Source organism: Dromaius novaehollandiae, chromosome 2, assembly GCF_036370855.1.
Source record: "Dromaius novaehollandiae isolate bDroNov1 chromosome 2, bDroNov1.hap1, whole genome shotgun sequence".
In the NCBI taxonomy this organism is placed as follows: domain Eukaryota; kingdom Metazoa; phylum Chordata; class Aves; order Casuariiformes; family Dromaiidae; genus Dromaius; species Dromaius novaehollandiae.
The window spans coordinates 121,289,916-121,315,354 of NC_088099.1; the positions used below are offsets into that span (position 1 = coordinate 121,289,916).

Below are 25,439 nucleotides of genomic sequence, written 5' to 3' on the forward strand. Positions count from 1 at the left end.
TCCTGAATTACTATTTCTATCAATCCAACTGAATTGCCCTGGATAGGTCAGCTGAGTCTTGAAAAGGCTAATAACAATTTAGTCTGCTTGCCAGTATGGAGGACAACTAGCCAGGATCTGGGCTAAAACCTTGTAGAGTTTTACAATTCTAAGTTAGTGCCTACTGTCTCAGTGTGGTAGTACTGTGCTTAATGAGTGACAAGAGCTAAACGTGGCTTTCATTGCGAAGAATTTACTAGTTTGTAGAACAGCACCTTAATATTTTGCATACAGATTTTTAACTCGTTCATTAAAATTTATGTTTTCCGCTACCATATGCTCCTACATACATTGGTAGCTACCTCAGCAATGAGACATTGAAGTAGTAGAGACAGAGATAGCATAAGCACTTGAAAGAGCAGATGCAACGATATCCAAACTGTTTTCACAAGAAGCATCAGTTTGTCAAGAGGCAGCACTGCCAAATGGGCAAGACATCAGTGTAGAGAAAAGGCCCGGGTTCTGTTCTGTCAATATGCTACTGAGCTTCACGGAAACCACCTTCCTCACTACTCTGAAAAAAACAGACTCCTGGAATAACGAATAGGAATACAATTCACTTTGGAAGGATTGCTTCATCTTACTCCAGGCTGTTTTCACAGTCTTGGGGAAAAGTGCTCTGAACTGCAACTCTTAGGCTCATCACTTGCATTCATATACCCTTCATATTACTTCAGATGAAAAACACAATACACACACACGATGCACATTTTGCTTCCACCTAATAAAGCAGAAATTTTAATGAGACTAAATTGCTTTCAAATTCAAATAATTTTTATTCAGAGACTTAATGTTACTTTAAATCAGCTTGTTCCTGTATTTCCTGTTCTAAATGCAAATCTCAGTGTGTCTTTAGTACCAGAAACGAACACCGTACTCAACTCTGCCACAACAGAGGTATTTTATAGTTAAGACCAGTTTTCAAATTACTGAACCTCTCTGCTAGTATCCTGTTCTTCTATAATGGTTCCTTTTCCTTCCTGATCAGTCAGCCACCCCACCGATTCTCAAGCTTTCTCATTCCAGTATTCTCAGTTGATTTCCTCTAGTTTTTCTAATACCTTCAGCCAATTCTGAAGAAGCGTGCCTTGCTTTATCTGACAGCTGTAGATTCTTTGCTGGCTTACCATGGAATAAATTTCTTTTACTTCTGAAGGCCCCAATATCTTAAATAACATAAAATAAAATCGAAATCAAAATGACAAAATATTTTCACCTGTTTCTTTCTTCCTTTTTTTTTTTTGTTATTTGTATGACAGCATATGGAACTATGGTAGTATTTTAAATAGGCAGCATCCTCTTACAAAGAGCCAAAACTAAAGCAAGGAGGACAAATTCGGTAAAAGACTCACAGTTGCTCCAGCCTTGGCATCCCAGCTACGATGGAGAGACAAAGCAGTGGTAGTTTCATATCCAGCTGAAGAAAACTTCTTCCCATCCTGCAGTTGCTGGGGTTGGGACCACAGCAGCAAAGGGCTGCTGTAGGCAGTGTCACAGGGATTCTTCTACAGTCCATGAATGTTACAGTGACTTGCACAGCCCCGCAAAACTGCTCAACCTGTGGCCAGGAGCTCCTCAGAAAAGTATCCCACAATTGGAAGGCTGTGAGATTCAGAGCTAACTGAAATTACTTTCTCTCCTCACAAGCAGCTAATTCTTCAAGAATCTAAACACATCTCACCCACTACTTCACCTAATGAGATGATTCACTAAAGTGATTAGTGATCCTAATATTGCTGGTATTTTAAATGACCTATACTTAAATTTTTACAGACTCAGTTAAGTGGTATAAACCTCCTTATACTACTATGCTGAGTACGCAGGTTTAGTGCTCACCTCCACAATTTAATGCCCTACCTGCAAGGACTCAATTTTGTGGCAATACCTATTGCACTGAGTTTCTCCACATAAGCAACAATGTCTTATTTTTATGACACACACTTCTCATCTTATGACTTACATTCAATTTTCTGCCATTCAGCTGAAAACACTGACTTAACATTTTCTAAGGGGGCAGAGAACAGCTTTTGTTTCACGGGCATCACCAATAGATGTCTTTGAGCTTGAGAAGTGATTCTCAAGAGAAGTTTGAGAAGTGATTCTTTTCTTCTCCCTTAACTGAAAATGACTTCTCTCGAATATGGTTTGTCTTTCTCAGTCTTTGTTATCTTTGTCTTTCATGAAATGTATCTCATCTGGAAATTTTTTTCTACTTGAATGCCTCTCTGGTTCCCCCGACAACATCCCTCCGAAGTACTGTAAAAAGTACTTTCAAACAACTAAACAACCCATGTTCCACCAGCTCCAAAAGTGTGGCCTTGAGATAATTTATTTGGGCTCTGATGGCCATGGACTGGTCATAGCAGAATAACAGCAATCTGAACTGACAGTTATAATTCAAGAAGCTGCAAATATATTTGCTATTATGAGGCAGAGGATTGTAAAAGATCCCTTCCACATGGGGTAATAAATGCAACAGATTTTTATCTCTAGAGTACTGTTCAAACATACAAATCCTAGGGCAGACTTTGAATCCTGCTTTAGATTTCAATTATTGTTGATTGCAAAACATGAAGGTCATGTAATGGACTATACATCTTCAAAATCTCTATTGAAGTAGCACAGATCACTAACTTGGCCCTATCTGCAGTGCTATTTCTCTCCCGCTATTTTCCCTCTCTCTATAACTTTTCAGATTAACAGCAGATTTTTTTTTCAGTATTCCTCTATAGCAATTTTATAATTTATTAAGAGAAATGACAAGGAAGAAAGAGCAAAGGGCTTCAACTTTCCTAGGCAGTACCATACCGTAATAACATCCAACCATCACTGCAGCTATCAAAATAAGACTCACTGGCTTGATAAAAAAAGTACTATTATAAGCAAATTCCAAGAATCAATATCCATGTTGCTAGTATCTGCTTTAAGGTAATGCCTGAAAGTCTGCTGAAATGGGAGATGCCAGGTGTAGATAGATCAGACTCCTGATGTCTTGCAGTTTTTCTTCCAAGCCAACAGTTTTTATGGTTGCCATAGAAGAAAAACAAAGATCTAGAACAAACAATTCCAAAGAATAAAATACTGCAAAAAGACAACTATAAAAATGGTATATATAAATTAGAAGCAAAATCTCCAGCGTGGATAGCACCCTGTTGCGTCAAAGCCATGCCAATGAGCTAACTGAACATCAAGAAAGCCACCTTTTATGCTATGGTCTAGATGAGCCCCACAAAGGGAAAGGGGTGTACCAGCATTTTATCTCTAAGGGAAGGGCAGGGGGAAGCTTAAAACCCCAGTTGTATTTCGTTCAGTTGCTGAAATGATTTAAGTTTAGTGAGGTACCATGGCAGCTCCAACATCCAGTGAGGACTTTAGTGATATAAGAATTTTATGTTCCATGTACAGGAAAACAAACTTGGTTGGATTTTGCCTCTTGGTTTTCTTTTAAACATGGGGAAAATTTTTAACATGTTTTAGACAGGTCTCATATGTTATGGAAAGCCTGAATCACTACTGAAAAGTTTTACCCAAATTATATAGTGTTAAGATCCCAAAATACTGAATGCTCAAACTATTTATGTTGAGAGTCTCAAAAAGAGTAAAAATAGCATTTTAATTGCTCTGTTTCTACATACCCTCACACTCATGTTCTCATTACATTATAAGGCTGAAGTTCAGTAAGCCATGCAGAATGCAGTGTAATATAACAAAGCATCTGTGGGTACTTCCCTCCCTGTTTTTTGCTGTTTGGTTTTATAAGGAGTCACCAAAATACTCTAAACTTCACTATTCTCACGGCACCTATGAGCAAAGTGTGCCCTGTTTTTTTGATTTTTGTTTTTTAAAAAAGTCAACCAACCAACCACTAAACTGTCAGCTTTTTAATCTTGCTCTCTTATACTCTTTTCCCGCTCGCTCCAGACAGCCCCACCTATAAAATAAGGGTGTGGGGGAACGGACCCTGCAGCTACTAGCCAGAAAGAACAAAGCACACTTATTCCTGCCAACCTATAGCTCTTACTTCATTTGCAATACTTCCTAAGTTACAGGTTTTATAAAAAGTTAAAAGCAAGACTGAAACTCTCTAGCTCTTGATAATGAATAAACATTTTATTTCCATAAGCCTGTTAACATAATGAACTATATCCACATGTACATAAAACTATTTAAAAAAAAACACCTTTGAATAGCTTGACGTTATGAATGCACCAGAGTAGAGGAAAATAAACCACATTCTGTGCTAAAGTCATGCTGATCTGGAAAGAAAAGTTAAAAAAAGCTGAAAAAGGGGGGCGAAGGGGAAGAAGAAGAAGAAAAAGAAAAAAGGTTATCCATATCTTATCTATTTACAAAAAGATACTTTGTTCCCAATGCCCCAAGACCCTGCTGCATATTCAGGTTAATGGAGCAACAAATTGTGTATAAAACAACGATACATATGTTAAAAAAAAAAAAAAAAGAACTAAATGTTTGGGAAGCAGCAAAATATAGCCCAAAGATTTTTCTTTCTTTTTTTTTTTCTTTCAAACAGCTACTGATATTTTTCCTTTATCCAAAATTAACTGCTCTTACCATTTGCCCATTTTTTGCAGTAGGAGAGTTAGTTCCCCTTCTACTTTGTATTGTGGACTCAATACTTCGAAGACTTTAGAAAGGGCCAGGGGACACTTTTTTTAATGTGGTCAAATTCTGTCTGTCTCTCATCACCTTTCTTTCTGCAGCGAGAAGTGCAGGCATTAGCTGAAGAAAATGTTGAGCTGTTGGGTTCTCCCCAGCCTGAATAAGCCAAGTAATTGGGTTTGTAGGAACATCTTCACTGTGTCCTCATCAGATGGAGCCATTTGCTAGGCTTTCTGTACTGCTGCCCATTTTGTGGGGTAATAAAAGACCTTCAAAATGATAAAAGAACAGCTGCACATCACTCACAGATACCAAGCCAGACATTAAATGTCTGGTAGTACAAAGTGGTATAACACTCAAAGAAGAACCCCAACACCTAATTAAGATCTGTCTATGTAAATCCTGAGTGTCACTTTGGATTTCATGCTCTGTAACTTCACAAGTAAAATTATTCTGGTGATGGTTTCCAGGTCCAGACTTCTTGGGAACTTCAGTACCTAGTTAGTAAGATATCACCTAGATAGTGGGTTCCAGATATATGGATAGTGGGTTCCAGACAGCAAGAAACCAAAAGTCTTGAAGAGCTTTCACCTTATATCAGAAAGCTAACCAGACACTGGAGCTAGCCTCCAAGGCAACAATAACTAGGAAACAAGCATCAGAGGCCAAATACCAACTCTTTTTTAGTTACGGTCAGACTAACTTGCCCTGTTCAAATAAGTTTCCTGTTGCAATAAATAAAGCCTTTATAACTAAAGTACTTTGAAATGGCAGCACAAGAGAACATATATATAAATAGCAGTGCTTCATATTTTTGATCAGTAATAGGAACATAGTTTTCCCCCTGCTCTAATTATTGCTGTATTCAGACTCCTTTTTCACTTTTGCTTGTACTGTAAACATTTTTATTTTCAAGTATTTTGTGGTACAGAAGGACATGCTAGTAATAAAATATTGCAATGTTTGTGTAAAACGAGGAGGTAGTTTGAGGCTCCTGGCTGCAGATAAGAAAAGCAAAGGAAGTTAATGCTAACTTGCTCTTCTTTATTTATCGGTGCCTGTTGGTTCTGAATATTTTTCTTCTCCTACTTTAATATACCTTAAGATATACAGCTGTTTGAATGAAAATTAAAAAAAAAGAAAAGAACATTCTGCCTGAGGGAGTGAAAGAGAAATGGGAGAATGAGAAAAACAGTGAATCTGTCAAAGCTCAGATAAAAAGAATACTCAAAGAATTACAGGTGATAGCTTGGATATTGCACAAAAAGAATTTAACAACTATCCTGAGAAAGTATAGCAATGCGGAGCTGCATCTCTACCACTGCAGGTTGCACATTGCACCCTCTTTGCTCTGCTCTTTGCCCCTTTAGAACACTTCTGCTTTCACATTACCAGTTTACAGCTCAAGTGTGCAGAATACACATGTAATTTTTTCCATATTAAGCTCCAAAAACCCACCAAAAATACATGCACTTTGTTTTTGATAATTAGAGGTAATAAAAAGGGAAAAGGAACAAGGCAAAAACTTATTATGTGCAGAAGCACTTCTTCAGACACTATTAGGACATGATCTACCTGATACAAAGTGTGCAATATTAACATTACCAGAAAAACACTAACCATACAATACAGATCTATAACTGGGTAAAGAAGAATATATCGCGTTTATGGAAAAACTCTGTTTAGACCAGTGTGATCAACATGTCTTCAGTACATTTAATATAAACAGCACTGAAACATCTCCCACCATCACACCTTTGGAGGGATATAGCTTTACAATACAAGCCTGTAAGCTTTGCATGGGTCCTTATAGTTTAAATCATTAGTGAACTATACATTTCATCTTCCCCCTTCTTTTGGTCCTTAAATGTGTGAATACTCAAGTTATAGATAATTGTCTTCCTGATACTGAAATAATATTTCTTGAAGATCTACCGGAGAATTTATTAGATTTTAGATTAAGTTGTTTGTGTTTAATATTTTAATCGAGCAATGCACAATGTTTGGGGTTTTTTTACTTGGCCTTATTGGGCCAAATATACAAGGACATAGAAAACTAGAATTTGAGATGGTGAACTGAACTGGCTTCTAAATGCTGTAAATTAAATATTCATACTGACATATAAATGATTGGCAGCTCTTAAACTAGGATAAATAATGAAGTACTCATACAAGTCACATTTTATGCACCACTTTTCTACTTTGCAACCCCTGCTACTGAGCCTGTGTACAATGGACATTACTGTCTACAAAAATCTACTAAATCATCTACTAAAATGATTTATCTGACTAGATAATATGTTTTGATAAGATAAAGGAATTGGTTGCAAGAACTTTGTAAATAATGAAAGCAGAGCGTGAATCTCAAGGAGCAGCAAAATTGTATCTCAGAATTTCATTCATAATGACCCCATTTTTTCAGAGATACTAAGAAGAAATGGAATAAATAGAATTTCACCTTCCCGCGAAGAAAGCTCTTTTGCCTTTGTAAGCAAAGGTCAACGAAGCATGCTGATTATTAAGAGCCTTCCTTTAACATAAGCTGATATGTCCCTGTTACTATGAGATCTGAATACCAAAGGAAACCGAGGATGCAGGAACTGGCATCCCCTCACTCTGCAGACAAGGAATGGGGGTCGAAGAGTTAGCTCCATTGTTGAAGGTTTCATAGGCAATCTACAGCAAGTGCAGACGGAAGGCAAATTTTACATCTTATCTAGGACGTCAATTAGGAGGTCACCCTTCCTCCCCACAAAAAAGGGAGGTAAGAGAGTTTGATGCCAGATTAATCTGATAATTTACTGCTTACCAGGTAAGCACACCACACATCAAGGGGGAGCCACGTACCTTCACAAAACAGAAACTTCCTGAATGTATAATGGCTGAAAGAGGACGCCGCATGCTATACAGTCCTCCTCACAGTATTTCATGGTGCAGAAACTATTTTGTATTATTTTTCCACCTTGGTGATTAGTACTTGATACAATCTTTCAAAACTATCTTAAAATATTAACTTTAGCTATAGGACATACAAAGGGTTAAGTAAGCTGAATAACCACAGAAGAACCTGGCAAACCTTTGCAGTTTTATATAACCTAGCAACATGAAACCTCCTTTCTATTCTTGGCTAGGTTTCCTTTGCGCACCCTCTTTAAAATGTTTATATAGAGCACATACAAACCATAGGACCTCCAGGGGATATTCACAAGGCTAATTTTAGGCAGAGGAAATCAGTCTCTTTCTAGACTCTTTCTACAGCCATTGGAAAGTCAGCGTCTCCACAGGAGAAATTCAGAAAAGGAAAATTAAATTGGATTTGTAATTACAACCAGCAATACAACAAGAAAAAAAGAAAAATAAAGAAACCATTGTTATTTTGAAACTTTAAACCAGTAACTTGCCTGTATCTATATCTCTGCCTGCTCCCAACTCATTTTTAGCCTCACCTGGGCAAATACGTTCCTCTTCCTCCCAATCTGCTCGCACCCCACACTACAAATACCACCAACTCTCTGGCCCAGCCTAAGTCCAAATCAGTGCATGGCATGGACCTCACTGGCACTGCACTGGAGAAGAGCCTGGGACCCAAGAGTGCCTTGGGGGGCAAAGGAAGCATCTCTCCACCGACTATGGTGCTCAGGAGGACTAGGCTACTGAGCCTAACATTTCTTTTAAAAATGCTCTCCTATGTGTCTTGTCTTCTGCTTTCTCCTACGTGTCCTGACTGATGTGCCTAGGTTTAAGATGTAGGTCATGATTTCAAATCTGTTTACACCTTTCTTGATAAGTCTCCATACACACGCAACACAGCCTTAAGTCCCCTTAGCCCAACAAGAAACTTCTCTGGTACTTAACAGAGTATTGCAAATCATTTTTTCATCTTCTGGGATTATACTGGGGGGCCACTGACTCCACAGTCGTGATCTACTGAGGCCCAGGCCAAAAAAACTACGCAAAATCTTCCTTTTTTTATTTTTTTTAAACTTAGGAATGGTAAGAGGAACAGCATGTACCTGAGCAAGCGTAGGAGAGCAGCACCATCCATTACAGCCCTATTTATTCCCAAAGGCATACAAACACACTCACAATCAACGGCTGAGCGCATTCAAGTGTCTTAGTGGCAATGGCCATGTCATGTTCAGTGCAATGTGGGAAACGTGTTACAATGCTTTACTGTTCAAATCTAAAATACCTCAAACTTTTCAAACCACAAGCAGTCTTATTTGCTTAAAGCATGAAAAGCGTAACACTGAAGTAAGCTGACATTACCCTCATTTCCATAAACCACTGCAACTACTGACTGACATTTTGCAATTTAGGCAATAGAGGAGTCAAATTTATACTGGCACTTCTTCTGTCAGGCAAAAATGTATGAAGCACACATAAACCTGCGAAGTCTCATCTACCACTTGTCACTATAGCTATGAAAAGCAAGCGCATATGTCACTTTCTCCTGTCCCATTTTGCATTATACATAAGAGAAGGCATGATGCTCTGTATCTTCTGAAACGCTGTTTCATATTCAACAGTGAACCATTATTGTTCAGGGATAGTACCCACTAGATCGCTTCTAAACTGATAGGCTTTTTAATAGAAACTATCCTCAAAACAGTTGCCACGTGATACAAAGACAGCCAGATTTTTTTATTAAAATACTTGAGATTCTTCAGCAGAGATTCACAATCTGAAATACATCTTCTCACATATGTTAATCAAACAGTTACTAAAAATAAACTTCTTGGGTACTTTTTCCCCAAGAAATTTTCCTCTTGAAGAAGAATACATATTTTTACAAGTTTTCTCCAAACTAAAACTGCATAGAAGAAAAATTAAAAGAAATAGTGAGATGGCTGAAATTACTTTCTGAAAGCTTTGAAAATGTTTGATCAGGTCTACTTCAGACATTATTTCATCTGTGACTGAAGGTCGTCTTTTCTTACTTTCAAGAATCGAATTAAAAAGGAACGTGACCCTTAACTAATGGTTCCAACAAGACACAGTCCTACCAGAAAGTGTAACTTAGCAAACTAAATAAAAAAAAAAAACAAACACAAGTTTAATGAGGGATAGGCAAAGCAGATATCTGTATCAGACTCTCTAACTCATGTTTCAATAAACTATACAGCCAGATTTTAGTCACGAAATTCTGAGTTCTCTTCATCTCAAATCAAAATTTAATAGATTGCTGTTGCAAGACCTTCTTACAAGAAATCATTTTTTAGGGGACAGATCACAAAACATTTTCTAATAGTTTACAAAGTACTATAACAACTAATTAAACAAAGTACATTTGTCAAATAAATTAAGCAATACATTATCACTTGCCTTCTGACTCTTAAATTCACACAATAAAGTAATCTGTAATGCATCTCCAACATATCCATGTGAATTTAGAGGGTCTTTGTTACAGATGGTAGAAATCTCAATTATTCTTCTCAAAGAAACCTTGATGTTCTTTTTTCATCTTTAACAGGACATGGATGTGTAAGCTATGCATCATATCTTGCTTTGAATCAAAAGGTTCCATTAGAAGCAAAATCAGAAATTAAATATTTAAATTTGTATTGCATTTTTCTTTGAAATAGAAAAGAGCCTATGTATTTTTAATTTCTACTTTGTATCTATTCAGACCAAACAATATTTTCCAGCAAAATTATTCTGAAAGATTTTCAAGTAGTCTTAACCTTAATTTACCTATTGTTACTCTTCTGGGATGTAAACAAAAACTTACCCTTCCAAACCTACAAAAAAAGTCTCTGCAATTTCATTTTCCAGTTTTCTTGAAAATATAAACACCTATCAGGAAAATAAAAGTGCAAATTGTTATGAAAGTTAATATAGTACCTTGCATCTATTTAATGTTAAGCATAATCTCTTACAGCTTTTCTTCCCTCCACCCAGGCCTGTTTTTTTGTTTTGCTTTTGTCTGTTTTTCCAAAACACATGTGGTTAGCTAAAGTGCTTCAAATTAGTAACTTAACTTTTTTCCGTTCACCCATCTCTCACATCTCAAAACTTTATTCAGCAGTGACGGTGCTGTCATCTTCCTCATTAATTGTTGGATAAGACAGGAAAATTTAATTTCTGTCTGCGAACGTTTACCTGGCAGTTTTGTAGCTAAAACGCCTCGGGTGCCTGCTGGAGGTTTGGTTTCTGTGAGCAGCAGCAGCGAGCTGGCACACCTCTATCCACCAACGGCAGGCAGCTCGTCTGGGAGGATCTGACCTGCTGCCGTGTCATTTAAGCGGCAGAAAGAACAAGAGCAGTAACTTCTCAAACACTTTTTAATCATTATTATGCTCCCAAAGGTGTTGCGACTGACTGATACACTAAAACTTCACTTTTGATGATGACAAAAAAAAAAAAAAAAAAAGAAAAGCTATCCTAGTATTCTATTTGTTATCCACACCTAGCAGGCGTTTTGCCCACCTCAGACTGTCAGCTGTGTTTCTAATCACTGTACAAGCAACACTGAACAAACCTGGCACTCGGAACACTAGATGTTTTATACACCGAAATCCTCAAATATTTCTCTCCTGCTCAATATTAGACACTAGAAGAGGCATGTTTTACCAAAGACATGAAAAGGCCATCTACCTAACCAGGAACTGATCATTATTTCAGTCATGTTACTGACCTCACCAGCAGAGAAGTGCAGTTCTACCTGTGATTCACATTTAAAAAATGATAATCTTCCACTTACGGAAAAAAGTACTTTACACCCAAACCCCTCCAAATATCTAATAGATCTGTATAGAAACCTCCCTCTTTGAAAGACTATTTACACATTAGAACTTAATCTCAAAATAGCCATGAGATAAATGGATTCTAGCCCTTTTTTAAGTAATTAGAAAAAAGCATTCTCCAAATGACTACTAACTCTTTGACTCGCACAAAACAAAGGGGATGCAATGAGTCATTCCTGTGCTACTACCTTTGCTACAGAAAGGCACAGAAAAGTAAGGAGGTAAACACCAAAGCAGCCAGGGTGCTCTGCTGAGCCAGTCACACATTAGTCACTTTATTGTTTTAAGATAAATGACCTTCTTACTGGGACACAAGGCATTTTAGTGAACCAATGATACCATGCCCTCTAACGAATAATACTCCCATAGAATTAAAAAAAAGGTAATATAAAAGATCACTATTAAACATCTCTAATACACTTAAGGAAGGCACTCCTCAACACAGGGGAAAGGAATCAGTCTGGGACACACCGGACAAATTCATGGGAGAAGAAATAACCCAGGGCTACTTAACACATCTGAGTTATAAATCACAAAGTGCAAAAAAAATTCACTGAATTATTACTATATACTTGCCTTATTTATATAGTCTCTTTTAGGCACTGTTGCTGGCTACAGTCAAAGGCAGCATGCTAACCTAGCTAGACCTTTGGACCTAACCTGGTTTAGTTTTATTTCTTATCTGCAGTCGGCTTTGTCAAGTCTCTGCCTGAGATATCTGAAGCAAGCAGTGACCTCATACGTCTCCCGCTGCAGAGGGTGATCCTCTTCCTGCCACACTACCCTCTGCTCCGTGCAAGCAGCACTCCTCCGTGCAAGCAGCATTCCTCCTCAAAACCACTGCTTTCTGGGTTGTACCAGCTTGAATGCCTCCCCTCAGCACCACTGGTATTCAGGCCAGCCAACATTTTGAAACTACGTTACGATGTCCCATAAACATCCGTCATTAAAAGGATTATTTTTGAACCACTTGATTAAATTTTCCTCATTAAAAAAGAAAAAAATGATACAGATCTGATTTGGGCTTTTTGCTTTTCTTTGAACTGCTGAGTTTGTCACTCTCGGACAGGCAGTGTTTTCAAGGATCAAATGTCGCAACACCTATATATCTATTTTACTGCCTTCCAGGCTCTGCCTTCCCGCGCTACTCTCTTCCCCCAGCTCACAGTATCACTAAAAGGCAATGCCTCCACATACAAATGCTTCCTGTTGCTTCCCATTAGACGTTTAGATTTCAGATTAGGCCTCATTCCCCACCCCAAATATTTTATTAGCAGCTGGAAAACATTCCTAGATAGTGCAGTTTCAAATGAACGTTTCTGATGACTGGGTATTTGGTATCACATGAAATACAAACTTGCTACGTATTTATCTGCTCTGTTTTATTGTTACTTATTTAAGAACAAAATGTGACTGTCTAGAGCAATACAATTACCTGAAAACATCACCTTTATGCCAAAAACACAGAAAAATACTTGTTGCACAAGTGTATTATCAGCTCAGAGAAAAACAACAAATGTTGAAGAGAAAAATATTTAGGGAGTGATTTTGTAGAAATGTACACAGAAGTATTTATAATTGGTCAAACTTCAGTGTTGCTTTCATAAAAAAAATCTTCTGGGAGTTTTATTGATTACTTGTAACATCATCATGCTCTAGAGCACAGACCTTCTTTTTGGCCCAGAGCAGTAATGAGGAACGTATTTTTAGTTCTTACCATTTAAAAAAAAGATGATACTCCTACACATGCACTGTAGTAAACCTCTACAAACTGCAGCTGCATTAGTTTCTTCCAAATATTTGGAAGGCAGGAGAAGAAATAATGGCAGAAATTTGAGTTCTGGAAAAATTTGAAATATCAGGTTTCAAAAGCCAAAACCAGCATTTTGTCCAGGTTAGTCATAATAGACCTGCAATATTGCTTCTGCATTTCCCACCTCTCATAATGGCTAACTGCAATGATGGTCTTCTTTTACCAGAGTCACTGAAACATGGCTTAGTGATACAGAATTTATCTAATGATTGATGTCTGAGAAATGACATAGTCTACGCCAAAAATATTTAGTGATAGCAGCTGCCAAGAAACAGAGTTGGACCCAAGTAGTATGTAATCATGAAAAATAGTAACAAGCACAATAAATAAGATATGTAATAGTATAAAATAAGTTTAGCAATTTCTCTTCTCATGATAGAGGTTAGAATTAAGTGACTGTAATTGCCTGGCTTCCTTGCCTTTCCTGTCATTGAAGAGTAAGAAACCATTCACTTTTCTCTGTCACTTTTGGAATGTTTCCCATTTTTCTGTGGTTTACCACAGAAAGTAAACAGTAATAAAACAAATTTCTTAGCCAACATGTCAACTTTAAGCAGCTCATTACTGAACAGGCTAAACAAGCCTTTTTGATGCTTTGAGGTTTTTATTCTTTCTTACCTGTGGCGTTTAATGACAGCAAGGGACTGCAAATTGACAACTGCCCTTGAAAAAAGCTCTGTGCTACCATTTCTAGTTGTATTCAGACAGTCCTCTAATCCAGAGGAAATATATGGTCTTCAGGCACAAAAAAATGCTAGAACGATAGCAAAGGCTTCATTGGTAGTTTCCCGTTTCCTTAGTTTTTAACCTTAATTCAATCAAAAAACAAAACAAAATACACTTGCTCATTCAAGTGTGCAAAACAGACCATGACAAAAATTTAGTTCTACAATCTGACCAAAACCACTTTTGCAGAGAAAGAGAGAATACATGGAAGAAGTTTGTCTTGTGCATTAGAGGTAAACAAATGACCTCTCAAGCAGTTAAGATGAATACTTTAAGTGCATACTAGTCCTCTTTAGTCCATTTAAATATTCAAGATCAACCTCTAACTTTCAAGAGAGTTGATCATTTATTTGTAGTATGGCATCTGTCATTATAGAAGAGGTTTTGTTTAAATTGACTCCCAACTGTCATCTAAACTATGCTTTATTTACAGCATATTAATCCCAGCTGCACAGTACATGTATTTTGGGTGGCTGGAGAGGCAAGGCTGGCTCTACTTGCCTAGAATACCTTGAACCCACCTATCAGTCACAGTATCTGGCAGATTCATCCAGGTTATATTTATACGTACATCAGTTTTAAACCTGATGCCAATAGAGTTTCATTATACTGCATGATCAATCATAACTTAAGAGGCAGCATACCTCAGCTATTTGCAGATTAATTCTACCAGAAAGGAATTTCTGCTCACAGGTTAAATAAATCATGAAGTATTTATACTTCACTGTCAGTAACTACCTCAGCCTACATAAGGACAATCTCATCCGCCTGTTCCTCTTCAAAATATATGCACTGAAGTGCAAAATTTTAACAAAAAAAGAGGTAGGGTGAAATTAATTTTTCCACCTGTAACAAGCCAAAGCAAATTTAAAAAAAAATCAGCTTTGTATTATTCCTTATGCTTCACAATATACTTTGCGTCCTGCCCTGTCCCGGTCAAACTCACAAGTGAGGGGCAAAGACAGTTTATTGAGACATTTATCATTTCCTTCCTTCTGCCACCACTCTCAAGACTGCAACGGCAAAACTGTTTGACATGAGATCAAACAGAAGAAGAAAAATCATCAGATAATTCTTCTACAAATATATTTGTTTTACATTCTGCTGCTTCACTGGATATTAGTTACTCAGAGGCCAGTCATCCAGCTCTCACTCTAATGATTTCACTCCTACAAGTAATTTCTTTAGTGATTAGGGACTATTCGAATCAAATGGACATTAATAATTCAGCACCTCCCAGAGCAAAGGAATAAAAAAAGAAAACAAAAATACAAGGAAATTCCAGTCCCTCTACCAATCTTCCTGCCCTGTTTTTTTTCTCTCTTATCACAGAATATGGCACAGATTTATTTCTTCCCAATGTGAGTATTTTCCATATTTGATGATCTCTTGGAGGACTGCTAGTAGGCAGAAAAGGTTAGACGGCTTGAGAACACCACAGGTGTTTTCTTATGTTCCTAAGGAAAACAAGTTCCCACTGCCTTTATCAGTAACTGTTCTCTGGAGCTTAGTTTGAGTGTTCCTAAATGGCTTGTAAATGAAGCAGACGTTCAAGAAAACTCTGATTCTTTACCTCTACATCAAGAACAGAGCAGCAGAGCTTTCTGGAAAAGCAGTCATGATTCCTGACCACAATCAGAGAAACACCAGAAAGCAATGAAACATACTGAATTATGTAAGTAGCATGTTTAAAGTAACAGGTTGCATTTTACACAAAATTCAATTGTCATGTCCTACGTCAACAGCTGTAGCCCATGAGTCCTCAGGAGGGGGCAAGACCTACTGTGCAGTAACGAATCTTTTAGGCTAGCAAGAGCCAGAAACAGAGAGAAACATAAACAAAACTAATGCATCAATGTGCATTTTCCTCATTCATCTTGCTGTGCTTCACTTGGAAAATGTATAGTAATACTTTAATATACTGTAGTATATCTTGTGGATATATTATCATCACAATACAGATTTCACTGAACTAAACATTTTTTTCAGAGAACACTAACACATTAATTACATGAATTAAAAATTATTTCAAATAAATCAATCTGTGTAGATTAGTGGAGCAAAAGGAGAGAAATCCTATCGTCCCAGCTTTAATAAGCTTTTCATCAATAAAGCCTCTCCTTCAACTGCCATTGCTGTGAGGCCAAAGTTAGAAATAAATTTGAAAAGTAAAAGGACTAATGCACAACAGCCCTGGAAGCTTTTGATTTCTACCAAGTAGCCCTCCTTTAATAAAAGAACAACAGTTTTTCTTACTCTGCTTTGGTCTCCAAAGCCCTCTACAATGGATAAAGTTGGTGGCGCTTCCCCTTCCAATGCCCATCAATAACAGTTGCCTTGCTCTCCACTGACTACTGCCGTCCTTTAAGAGCACGGACTTGACATTGTGCCACCTCCAGCGAAGTCGCTGGGCCTCCCATGAAGTTTGCGTAGCATGCACGCCACTGTATTTTCATTCCTACCGAAACGCTGCCAGCAGCACTCACCGCGGCTGACTTCCCACATGAATGACAACTGCGGGAGTCTTGGAGCAACTCACACCTGGGCAGAGCAAACCCTGCCTGCACACCACAGAGAGCAAGTCTCCTAGGAGGAGATCCCGAACCCACACCCTGACCCAAGAAAATGAGACCTTTATTTGAATTAAAGCTTGCCAGTTCTGTCCCGATCCAATAGCGGGGGGGTTTCGTTACGATCCTAAGGACGAGATTAAAACCCTAAAACTAGTCAAATATCGTACAACCTTTTAACTTTATTTTCAACGGAGTGGGGAGAAGAGGTGGGGAAAGGCGAAAGGGAGAGGGGAACAAGGGTAAGGGAAAAAAATAGAGAAAGTTGGAAAAGGAGAAAAGAAACTAGCTACCGCCACTCCGAGTCTGATGATGTTCCGCTGACTCCACTGAAGACCGTCAGTCATCCCAAACAATCCCCCCCCATTCATACAGTCTGCAGTTTTTATAGGTTCCTGCCCCGCCTCTGGGAGGTGCTTCCTCACGTCCCATGCAGATTAGCTGCCATGCGCAGTCCGCCCTCTCGGAACCTTCCAGAAGCAGCCTGGGGGCCTCTGGGGGTCTCCTGCTCATGCGCAGATGGCAAATGAGTACGTGCGGTTCGTGCCAGACGTGCTGTTCCCCTAGAGGCGACCTTCTGTCCTTTTCGCGCCCTTTTCCCCCCGTGCAGGTGCACGAGGTTGTTTACCTCGCGGACGGCTCTCGGGGGCACTGGCGCGGCATTGCCCGACGCACCTTGGCAGTGGCGGCTCTGCAGCAGCAGCAATGTCGAGACAAAACCACATTTAGTACCGGTTCTCTACAAGTTCAAACACAGTAGTGTGTTTGGAAATGATCAACTGCTGTATGACAGTAGGAACATACCTCCATTTTTTAAACATAACATTATGTCCAATCTATACCATTCTCTGAAAATACAGTATGGTTAAGCAATGTCAAAGTGACCTCCTAGGCCAATATGAGAGAAAATTCATGAATTTCTGGTAACTAAAAGAAGCATTCAGGAACAACTACATTTCTTACTTTCTAGGATCTGTCTCAAAATGTAAGCAAGGATGCCAAATATGACCAAAAGCAAGAGAGAAAACTGCCTTTGTGAAGAATGTTTATTATATTCATTATTTCCTATTAAACATATCTTCTTCACTTAACAGATGTATTTTGTGGATGAATGGTGACACATCAGGCACTGATATTTCCCTCTATTTAACACAAACGAGTGCTTCCAGCTGCAGCTAACAGAGCTCATGCACCACATCTCCCTAGATGAGCATAATCAAAACAAAAAAACCCCAGTCCCTCTTTCCTCTTGCAAATAATTTACCAAGAGAGGATATGCACATACATGGGGCACAACTGCATGACTCTAAATTATCCCAATTCAACTGAGCAATTTCTAAGTGGATGCTTGTATTAAGTCTATATTATAATATCTCTGTGGTAGAAAGTACTACAGACCTTTAACAACAACAAGTTTTCTTCCTCCATCTGTGCCATTACACATGTACAGTTGGGTAAGTTCTTCTACTGCTAGATTATAATTGGCACTGAAATGACCTGCTCCATTCCAATCACATTAAATAAAATCAATTAACAGCTCCTCTTCTTTCACCTGGCATTTGCTCACAGTGAAATTTAATATTGATTCTGATTATTCTTAACCTTAGGCTGTTCTTCACATGGTTTCCTGAATGCTGCCCAGTGTTCATGACACGCATGAACAGCCCCTCAAGGTTCATTTCAAATTTTGTGGCTATTAGGCCATCATCCATTATGTTCTAGGCTAGTGAAATTCTTTGCCAGGAGACACGTATTTCCTTGTTATCTCTGCTTCCCAGGACAAAACCCAATTTTCCAAAGCCCACAACTTTCTTGGGCTTGTACATATGAAAATTAAAGCAGTTTTTAGTTAAAAAAAAAAAAATCAGGAGCCACATCCAAAAAGCCAAAATATTCTAATTATATTATCTAGCACCCCAAGGAAGATCAAAATTGCTGGAAAAACTGCAGAATCACCTTCAAGGGCCAGGCTCAACTGCACCAAATGAGGACTGGATCAAGACAGGAGTAAACAAATCACAATCCTCACAGTCTGCTGGAGTTAAAATGCTAGACCTGATGCTTGACTGCTACTTAGATTGGGGAAGAGAAGAAAACAAACAAAAGACACAGTTGTCTTTGGTCTGCTATAGCAAGTTTTGAAAGTTGAAAGTGTACTGCTGAAGTGTTTAATCTAGCAGTTAAGAGATGTTCAGAGACCCATGGGGGGGAGTTATTTTTCTTTTTCTTTTTAAGACGGCTGATGGATGGACTCTACCTGTCACTTCTCAGATCTGACTGGTCCAAGGGAAGTCAGAACCGCAGACCATGCTGGTTCACTTACAGCTTTTGTGAACGATATCTGGGCACAGCGTGATAACATTGTGCAGGAACAAAACAGATGAGTGACGAGATCTTGCTGGAGGAGTGAATTTCATCCCGTGTCATTAGACAGAACATCAACCACAGATAAGGCACTAAGTTATGCCTTTCCATAGCAAAAATACATGCACTTTTTAAACAAGGAATGGAAGACTGACTGTTTTCTTTGGACAGCCATAGTATAGGCAGGAACGAAACGACACTGGTTCTTATATCAAAGACTAGAGTGAGACCTGTTTCATTCAATAGTCTTATTGACCAAACCCAAGTCACTTCGATAGTTTTGACAAAGATGATCTAGCTACGGGAATCAACTGGAAAAAGGCATGACAGAAAAAGCTGAGGATTTCGGGGAACATGGTGGCATTACTTCAGGCAGGCCAGAAGTTGCCTTAAGTCGACCGCAGGGACAGTTTTCCACTGAAGCACAAGGGCAGTTGTCGGATGGAGGCAGCAACACCACAGGCTTAGCCAAGACAGACCCTCTGGGTGCCCAGCAGCAGCCCCAGTTCAGCGGCACCTGCAGCCTGCACCGAGCGCACAGGACTGCGCTCCAACGCTGCCTTCCCAAGGGACACGGGACACGCAAAGCGCCCCTCACCGTCGGCAGCCTGCCCCCCCCCCCCACGCCAGACAGGGACACGAGTCCTGCAGCCTGCCCAGCATGCCAGAGGTGGCAAAGCAGGCAGCCACTTCTCTACCTCCTACCCTGCAGCAGGGCTGATGGTGCAACACGGCATGGCTGGCAAACCAAGGAGTTGTGGTGGAGGCATCAGGAAAAGAGAAAAAAGCACCCAAGAAGCAGTGAAAATCATGGGTTGGCTTTCCAAGCCAGGAATACTTCCTGCATCACAGAAGCAGAAAGGGAGTCTGAGTGGCAAAGGTTGTCTCTCTGTTGCTGTCAGAGTGGCCTAGCCTTGAAGAGAATCCCCCCAGCGCTCCAGCTTCTAGTGGGCATCGTCTGCTTAGCTCACAGCACGTTTTGTGCTGCTCGACCCAATTTTTTGCAACCAGCGTCTCAACACTGGTCACAATATATCCCACACTGCCATTCCAGGGGCTTCTAAGCTGCAGCATCCCTGAGACAAAAAAAACAAAGCGAGTGGCAAAGTACTTGTCAACTGCCTAGCCATCAACTGCCTGTGCATCCCCTTCCTCTATTATTAGTTTGGAAAGGGCTAGCATTTGACCACATGCACTTGTGCATTTTTTGTTTGCTTGTTTTTGTTTGTGTGTTTTAAGATTATTAGAGGTTTAAGCAGGGAAATAATTATTAAAAAGATGATGTGAGGTTTTAAATCCTTTTTGCTTAGCATCCTTATTTTGCTCCCACAAACTGCAAGATCTCTACCACCCCTCAGATATTTTCGTAACTGTCCTATCATTGTCCCTTACAGATGGTGCTAAGTAGAAGTTGGGGGATTAAGAGACCAAATCTGGCTCAGTAGGCACAATCGTTGCTAGAGGGAAGGGCTGTGAATTGCAGCCTGGATCACACTATAGAAAGCTACATGGTCAGTATAAACACAAAATAACTTGACTCAACCCGGCAGCAAGCGGCAGATTTATTTTGTAGCAGATATCACACAAGTTTCCTAGAGGCCAGTGATACTTTTGGATTTAGTTACTGTCAGGAGGCTGCAAAGTGGTAAGGAAACAATCATTTTGGCGAGTCGGACCAGAAGGAGTGGAGCTCCTAAAGAACTACTGTAACAGATAAGTTAACAGATAAAGTTGCAAAGTATTATTGCCAGTTAGGGCCAGCTAAGACTTTCCAAGTGGTGCAGGGCTTTGTTGCACATCTTCACTAAATCAAAATAGTTAAAATCCAGCATAATTGCCTGATATTTTCCTCCTCCTGCTTTACATCAAGTGAGGCTGATACGTGTCTGAGAACAGTTTCATCCATAAACAGTGAAACACTTGAAATGCAGCATATTCTGCAGTTTCCCTGAATATTCACAGTTTTACCAAAAAAAAAAAAAAAAAAAATCTTTAAGCTGATTTGGTCACTAACTCCCACTTTGGATAGAAATGCACACCGTTTGGAGGGTTTTTTAGCCTAGCGTTTGATAGGATCTAACTCACTCTTCCTTGGTGGCAAAAGACAGTAACATTCACTCCTACAGACATATCCACAGGGCTCAAGGTTGGGGGAGTTGAGAAGGAAAATGCTATTTGCTGATGTGACATGAATCTTCCAAGTTTCAAACTGACAGTAATGAAATGCCTTCCACAGAAATACTCCAAACACATGGAAACATTCTTTTTCTTAGAATATGCCATTAACATAAATATAATGTAAAAATATAGAACGTATATGAGGCAGTTGTCTGAGGCAGCAGGGACCCAGACCTGACGGCCTAGCTGATCCTCATGGTGCCATGCTGCTTGATGATTGCCTTTAAAAGTACAAAAGGAAAAAAAATAAAAAGTTTTCAAAAAAAGCAACACACCAAACAACAAAAAACCCCCAAACTATTAAAGGGAGCTTTTTTCTTCCTTGAACCCTTTGCTCCTCGAGACATACATCACAGTTTTTTCAGCTAAATCATACACATGGTGTGAAGGACATTAATCCCTTGTACATTGAAATAACTCCCACTACCTTGTAACCCATCTGCCTCCTGATCTTTAAACGTTTATTCTCAAGGATGCTGCAAGATAAGCAAGAGTCATCCCTAATTTATAGCAATAACCTGCTTATAGTAACACCAAATGAGTGAATCTGAAGCAAAAAGACAGAAACAAGGACTCAGACTGAATTTCAGAACAAAACCTTCTTATTGTATGGTAACACACACTGACCCCCAGAGATCCAAATATCTGACTGTGGTGAGAGAATAGGTTTCTGTCTTTAGTATTTCTCCTATCAGAAGTCCTCACTCCAAGAAGGGAAATAAAGCAGTTACTAAAATTAGATAGATACATACACACACACTGTATTTTAAAACAAATGTCAAAATTTCCGGTTTTGTTCTAGTAGGAAACCAAAGTTTTCCCTTGGAATTTGCACCCACCACATCACTTGTTTTAACAGGGCAGTTTGTAATCAAGTGACAAATCAAAATGGTTCAACATCAGACACAGAGGTAAACAGCCTTAAATGGACTCCAGCAGCAACCACTCGTTATTCTGAAAATGGGCAACACGCTTAAGGAAAAAGGAACAAGTCAGGAACAGAGAAACTTTTCTCTCAAACTTTTCCTATTATTATTTCTAAATTCTGCCATGTAAAAATTACATCTCCCACCTTCTTGTTTTGTAAAGTCACATATATGCCTCCAATGGTATTGCAGTCATACAATCTGTGCACTGAAGAGACAAGACTGCAGGATTTCACTGCCTGAATGATCAGTGTTGAAGAAAAGGGCTCTCCAGAATTGAAGAGATGCTATGAGCTGAAAGTTGTTAAAAACAACAATAAACTCTGAACAATAACCAAAAGTTGACCACTCCACTGAATGACAACACATCTACAACACATTGTTCAAATCTCAAGCCAAAAAGACCCTCCAGCAGCAATTACAATAAAAATTCTGAAATCAACTCAGTTATATACCTATAGCTAGAAGAAAGTTGCAGGAGTTTCTTCTGCAGTCCTATTTGAAATGAGGCATGAAACAATATGTTCAGTTGTCTTCAGTACAATCAAAATACGTCTAACAACTTGTTAGAAGTAGAATTCTATGTTCTAGATACTAAGAAGGTTGGGTGGGTTATCAATAGCTTACATACAATAATAAATGAAATGCCATCGACTTCTGCTTAAACATGTTATTGAATATATTGCTGAGAGGAGCCCATAAAAAGCTGTCCATTTAGTTTCCATCACACCATTGGAACAAGGAAGCTAAATACAAAAGGATTAAAACACACCACCAACTTAGAAATGCTCTTCCACAACATACTCCAGAAAACAGCATGACAGTAATGTCTTTCTTAAAATTATACTTTGTAAAACTGGATGTAATACTTAGCTATAGGAAAACGAAAAGTAAAATGAGATGAGATGCAAGATTGAGGGCTACTAAGCAGCGAGACCTTGGAAGAGGATCCTCACAAACAGATAAACACAGCCTTGTTACATGCTGCATGTGAAATTTAAACTTTGTTTTCTTAAAATTTGGGGGGTTTGCTTCTGCTGAAGATAATGTGAGTCTCTACAATCACTAACTCTGAAAGCCTGTTATTTCTCATATTGCCTCTTTATTTGGATTTTAGATCGTTATGTTTTGACAAAATATTAGCCTCTACATGTTTCTTAGTAGATTTTTTTTGTCCAAACAGAATTGTTTACTCCCTGCAGATTGCATCCATTAAAAGAAAAAAAGAACGAACGAAAAAGAAAGGAAAAAGAAAGGAAAGGGAAACTGTTTTAAGCTATATGGTCAAATCCACCTAGTAGTATATCAGGGACCTGTTCAAGAACACTATAACATCTCACGAAGCAGCATTTATTGATTCCATTAAAATCTCTTTCTTTTGTGATTCAAGCCAATAGTGAGGCAGACTTAAAAAACAAACAAAAAACTTACACACACACAACACCATATTCTGACCAGAAGAATAAATCCTGAATAAACCCAGAAGAACAGCCTCATTAATAACGGGACATTGTAAACCAGAAAGATTTGCTTTGCTGTATCAATAGTGTTCCCCAGCTGAGTTAGCAAGACTTTCATGAACTACCCAAGGCTTCTACAAAAGAAATATTTCAAGGTTACTAAAAGAACTACATTATTCATCATTAATATCCATTATTAAGCAAAGCCCTTTTCTCCTTTGTTTACAACCCTGGTTTCTACAAATATACTAATGTATTAGTATTTACTGAAAACTGGCTGGCAAACCTATGACTTCTGCATAAACAGTTTCCTTTGTGATTCATTACATGTGAACTGTCATTTAAGCCACGTGAACATCACTCCATTTAGGAAAGATTTAATAAAAACCAACCCATACAAACAGCGAAGACTAAATATTACTGTGTGTGTACATACACTCATTTGCTATTTAGAGCCTCAAAATAAGAAAGCAGCTTCACGGACCTAAAATATGCCTCTAGGTTACCAAGTCTAGCAGATTGGGAAAGAGAGCCCACCTTCACATGCTACGTAGTACAGATAGCCTGGATAGCTAGCGCTGGCGGCTAGCAAGGGCAGACCGAACTGAGAAAGCATTCAAACATTTCTTAAAATGTTATTATTCCAATTTGTGATGGAGATTCTTCAGATTCTTCAAAAAAGCAAGAGCTGTGGCCTAAGGAATAGGGGAAGGGCTCTGCATGATGAAGCTGCTCAGGAGCTCGATGGACAACACGGCAGGAAAGCATGCCCACTGCACAACACTGGCCGGGCACCTGCTGGCTGTTCAGAGTCCACCAGCATTCCAAAGAGTCAGCAAGGTCCCAAAGAAAAAGGCATTTCAGCATAATTTTGTTCTTCAGCCCTTCACTTGAATCTTGCCTACCTGTGGGGACAGTCTGGCTGCAAAGAACTTCAGTCCATGGCAAAAAAGAAAAGCAGCCACACTGGTGCCCTACAAAGGGAGGAGAAAGCATGCACAAAAAGGCTGGCATCCCTAAGGTGAGATGCAGAGCTACTGAGGAAGAGAAGACGCAGTTTTTCCCATCCTTGGCAGCTAGAAATCTACAGCAGGACAGAGGCAGTGCAGTCCTTTTCAAATGAATCATTACTCCTACTTCAGGCCATGAAATACCAAAGTGGTCCTTGGTAGGCATGCAGTCACTAGGAGTACTCGACAACAAAGAATTACATACACTTTACTGAGGAGAGAGAGAAAAATGCAACAAAAATAACACAAGCCCAGCATACAGACCTACTCACTGAGATATTCACAGATTATTTTGTAGTAGTCAGCCACACAAAAAGTTGTATCAGCTCAAACCAAAAAGTTTTAAAGTACAAAATTAGAATCCTTAACTTAAAACTCTAATTCAAGTCTGTAACTCAGTAGTGTTAAAACACAAATGTCTGTCCCTCTCATAACTCAGGTGATTCATGGTATAAAATGCACGCTGCAACAGGACATCAAGCGTGGAAGATCCATTAGTTTGCCTCCCTTGTATAAGATTAACATTCCTGGAAATTAATAAGCAGGTAATAAACAGCCATTGCATTTTAATCCATGACACAGTATTGGATGCTTTCACTGAAGAATGTAAGACAGTATGGAGAACTGTCAAAGCAAAGCTGTAAGATTTAGCTGAATACGCATCACCTTCATTTAAAATGCTGCACTTGAAGTACTCCACATACTTTACATTATCAATGTTGATTTCAATGACATTTTCACCTGCATAACATTAGTATGTGTCAGCACATGCATATGTGTACTAGTCCTGAGCTGCTCTGTACAAGCCTCTTCCCCACTGCCTTGCCGAGGGCAACTGAAGACCTCCAGCAGGCGGGCTCTGCTCATCCCAGGTAGGAAGGATTCATCATCCTGTGTTTATATGCTCCACCCACAGAGCCAAACCACAAAACCTTGTACTATCGGTCTGCAAACCTCTCTCACTAAAAAGCCATCGGAGAGGACCAC

General features: G+C 39.0%; 1 protein-coding gene across 10 annotated transcripts in view; it reads right to left on the reverse strand.

Moving 5' to 3' along the window:
* CHST9 (carbohydrate sulfotransferase 9) overlaps nucleotides 1-25,439 on the reverse strand; it is a 94,098-nt gene that overhangs the window by 57,553 nt on the left and 11,106 nt on the right. The window contains exon 1 of one of the 10 annotated variants that reach the window (XM_064507344.1): nucleotides 10,391-10,414. The exons of 8 other annotated variants lie outside the window; for them this stretch is intronic. The gene's annotated coding sequence lies outside the window, so the exon portion shown is untranslated. Of the gene's footprint in view, nucleotides 1-10,390; nucleotides 10,415-25,439 lie in introns of those variants that run through there. One more of the 10 variants, XM_064507347.1, reaches the window with a different exon arrangement.